Below are 4,604 nucleotides of genomic sequence, written 5' to 3'. Positions count from 1 at the left end.
GTTAACGCTAGCTAGCAGTCTCAAGCCACAGAAGTAGCTAACAGTAAATGCACAAGAGGGAGTATGCCAGACCCCCCTAAAAGAGGCTTAGCCCCCCTATCCATGAATCTCTAGTGACGTCCCTGGTTGGGTCTAATTGTTTTGCTGTCTTGGGGCTCTGTGGGGTCTGTTTGTGTTTGTGAACAGAGCACCAGGACCACCTTGCTTAGGGGGCTCTTCTCCAGGTTTGTTTCTCTGTACGTGATGGCTTTATTTTGGAAGGTTTGGGAATCACTTCCTTTTAGGTGGCTGTATAATTTAACAGCTCTTTTCTGGATTTGGATCATTAGCAGGTATCGGCCTAATTCATCATTTGGTGTTTTACATTGTACACATAGGATGTTTTAGCAGAATTCTGCATGCAGAGTCTCAATTTGGTGTTTGTGAATTCTTGGTTGGTGAGCAGACCCCAGACCTCACAACCATAAAGGGCAATGGGTTCTATAACTGATTCAAGTATTTTTTAGCCAGTTACTAATTGGTATGTCTTATTGTATGTTCCTTTTGATGGCATAGAAGGCCCTTCCTGCCTTGTCTCTCTGATCGTTCACAACTTTGTGGAAGTTACCTGTGGCACTGATGTTTAGGCGTTTAGGTGATGTATGTATAGTTTTTTGTATAGATATGTATAATCTATCTCTCTCTCTCAAGTCAATTTCAATTTAAGAGGCTTTATTGGATTGGGAAGCGTATGTTTACATTGCCAAAGCAAGTGAAATAGATCAACCAAAGTGAAATAAGCAATAAAAAATGTACTTTCCCTCTCTCCCTCTCTCAAAGGCATCTCTCTTTCTACCACGAAAATACTTTCACCCTGCCACCAAACAGTGGGTGTCTGTACCTCAAAGCCAAATGTATACCTGCCCACCACTCCACCTTGGACTTGAACAGCCTTTATGACCAGGTCCACCTCTACAAGGCAGCAATCCCAACTTTTACCAGGACCCTGAAGGACTTCACCCTCAACCGCAGCCCCAGCTCCTCACACAGGAGCAACAAAGAAACGGACCCCCCGCCCAGAACTGCGAGACCCCCCCCCCCCCTCCAGAAGATCTGCACCAAGAGGACCTACACCCAGACCCCATACCACCAGCCACATCCTCACCCCAACCAGCCGACACCTCCCCAAACAAACCCCAGGCACACCCTATATAGCCCCCCCTATATCTGTCTTATACCCCTTCGCCCCCCCCCCCCCATGCTCCCTGCCGTAAGGACCTCAGCATGACAGCCACACATATGCTCCTAAGAGGCATGTATCAGATGCTAACGCCTACTGTGATGGTTCGAGTCTAAACCACACGAGAACAACACTAGATGATACGGAACACAAAGTTTTACCATTTCATCCTGAAATATAGTTCTGAGGTCATCTGGTTTTGGCCTAAAGAGCAGGAACCCAGACTTTATCAAAGACATTGGAAATACAGGCATTGTCATCCTACAATAAACATGGTATAGAGGAGATGGACCCACTGGTTGCCCTCTAGGTTAACTACCAGGTGTGAAACAGGGAAGAGACTCAGGTGGTATGCTAATTTGATATAAAGCAGCCCTAATCCACTCTATTAAATCTATTAGTCAAAACAGGAACATTTTACATTTGGCTAGAAATTACAAAGGAAAGTATCTCAACAGAGAAAACGATGACAGCTTCTCCATCCTAGAGGGGGAGATCAAGCATTTCCAGGCCCAGGGACATGTACTAGTCTGTGGTGACCTAAATGACAGAACTGGACAAGAACCTGACACTCCTGATGTCCGTGTTCCAGGTGAATGAAATAAAGAGGAGTCAGGTGCAGGACACAGGTATGAGTAAAGCCACGATATTTACTCAATATCAACAATAATCCAACAAGGATAAACATAAACAATCCAGAACACGGAACACGGAGCCACTTGACAAAAATCAATCACGCACAAAACAAAAAGGGGAAGGCAGAGGGTTAAATAAGGAACATGATTATGGAATAGAAACCAGGTGTGTACAATGAAGACAAAGTGATGTTGGGGGAAAAACATACAACATTATAAAATCCATGAACACAAACAACAAGTGTGCGGTTAAAATTGGCCAAAAACACACACATTTCTTTCCACAGGGCCGTGGGGTGAGACATGGAAGCAGCTTAAGCCCCACCCTCTTCAACATATAGATCAATGAATTGGCAACGGCACCAGGACAGTCTGCAGCACCTGTTCCACAACCTACTAGAATCTGAAGTCACATTTCTTCTGTTTGCTGATTATCTGGTGCTTCGATCCCCAACCAAGGAGGGACTACAGCAGCACCTAGATCTTCTGCACAGATTCTGCCAGACCTGGGCCCTGACAGTAAATCTCAGTAAGACCAAAAATGTCCAGTTGCCATGACCACGAATACAAATTCCGTTTACCTAGAGCACACAAAAAAACGATATGTACCTCAGCCTAAACATCAGCAATACAGGTAACTTTCACAAAGATGTGAATGAGCTGAGAGATAAGGCAAGAAGGGCCTTATATGCCATCAAAAGGAACATAACATTTGTGATACCAATTAGGATCTGGCTAAGAATACTTGAATTAGTTATAGAACCCATTGCCCTTTATCGTTGTGAGGTCTGGGGTCCGCTCACCAACCAATAATTCACAAAATGGGACAAACACCATATTTAGACTCTGCATGCAAAATTATGCAAAAATATCCTCTGTGTACAACGTAAAACACCAAATAACGCAGGCAGAGCAGAATTAGGCCGATTCCCGCTAATGATCAAAATCCAGAAAATAGACGTTAAAAACCTCTTAGGTATCCACCCCTTTTTTTTCACCTAAAATGACATACCAAATCTAGCTGCCTGTAGCTCAGGCCCTGAAACAAGGAGATGCATATTCTTGATACCATTTGAAAGGAAACACTTTGACGTTTGTGGAAATGTGAAATGAATGTAGGAGAATGTAACACATTAGATCTGGTAAAAGATAATACAAAGAAAAAAACAACCATTATTTTGTATTTTTTTGTACCATCATCTTTGAAATGCAAGAGAAAAGCCATAATGAATTATTCTATTCCAGGCACAATTTAGACTGTGGCCACTAGATGGCAGCATTGTATGTGCAAAGTTTTAGATTGATCCAGTGAAATCTTGCAAATCTATTCAAAATGTTGTATCAAGCCTGCCCAAATGTGCCTAATTGGTTTATTCATACATTTTCAAGTTTATGTCCCAGCAGGATCATCAGGCTTCATGCCTCAAACGGATCGTCAGGCTCCCACGCCTCAAACGGATCGTCAGGCTCCCACGCCTCAGCCAGATCGCCAGGCTCCCACGCCTCAGCCGGATCGCCATGCTCCCATGCCTTGGTCGGCCAGTCAGGCTTGCTCAGGTGGGACGCAGGGTGGTTCCCCTAGAGGGGCGGGGGGGGGGGTACTGTCGAGCCTGCTCGCCCTCTCCCTCCCTGGAGCTCGAGGACGCCAGGCTGCCCAGCACTTCGCACTCCTGCCACCATCATTATGCACACCTGTTTACCTCGTCACGCGCTTCAGCGATTCATTGGACTCAATCCCCTGCTTTCATTTCCTCCCCTAAATCCGTCTGTTTCCGGGGTTGTTCTCCGCTTCAGCATTATTGTCATCATGTCGTTTTGTTCCCCCTGTTCTGACGCTGTTCCTGATCTGTCACCTTTCCATTCATTAAATGTTCAACTCCCTGTACCTGCTTCTCATCTCCAGCATCGCTTCTTACAGAATACTAAACAGAGAGTACACAGTGGCAGAATACCTGACCACTGTGACTGGCCCAAAATTAAGGAAAGCTTTCACTATGTACAGACTCAGTGAGCTCTATTGAGAGAGGCCGCCGTAGGCAGACAGGCAATGTGCACATTGCTCACAAAATGAGGTGGAAACTGAGCTGCACTTCCTAACCTCCTGCCAAATGTATGACCATATTAGAGACACATATTTCCCTCAGATTACACAGATCCACAAAGAATTTGAAAACAAACCCAATTTTGATAAACTCCCATATCTATTGGGTGAAATACCACAGTGTGCTGTCACAGCAGCAAGATTTGTGACCTATTGCCACAAGAAAAGGGCAACCAGTGAAGAACAAACACCATTGTAAATACAACCCATATTTATGCTTATTTATTTACCCTTTTGTACTTTAACTATTTGCACATTGTTACAACACTGTATATATACATAATATGACATTTGGAAATGTCTCTATTCCTTTGCAAGTTTTGTGAGTGTAAATGCATTGTACATATTTTATAGTTTATTTCACTTTTGTTTATCTCTTTCACTTGCTTTGGCAATGTAAACATGTTTTTCCCATGCCAATAAAGTCCTTTAAATGGAATTGAATTGAATTGAGGGAGAGAGAGAGAGAGAGATAATGAAGGAGTTGATAGAGGATGATGTAACCCATACCGTAGATCTAAGGGGTGATCTGTAGTCTGATGTCTGTCTAATGGATGTCTGTTATACTTCCTCCCATTTCGTATCGCCACAACGACCAGTCTCTAATCCAATCAGCAAAGAGGCAGTGCTCACTCACCCACCCCTAGGT

This window comes from Oncorhynchus mykiss, chromosome 15 (assembly GCF_057628025.1).
Source record: "Oncorhynchus mykiss isolate SJ-2025 chromosome 15, ASM5762802v1, whole genome shotgun sequence".
Classification (NCBI taxonomy): domain Eukaryota; kingdom Metazoa; phylum Chordata; class Actinopteri; order Salmoniformes; family Salmonidae; genus Oncorhynchus; species Oncorhynchus mykiss.
The sequence above is the reverse complement of the archived record's forward strand: the minus strand, read 5'-3'. Positions refer to the sequence as shown.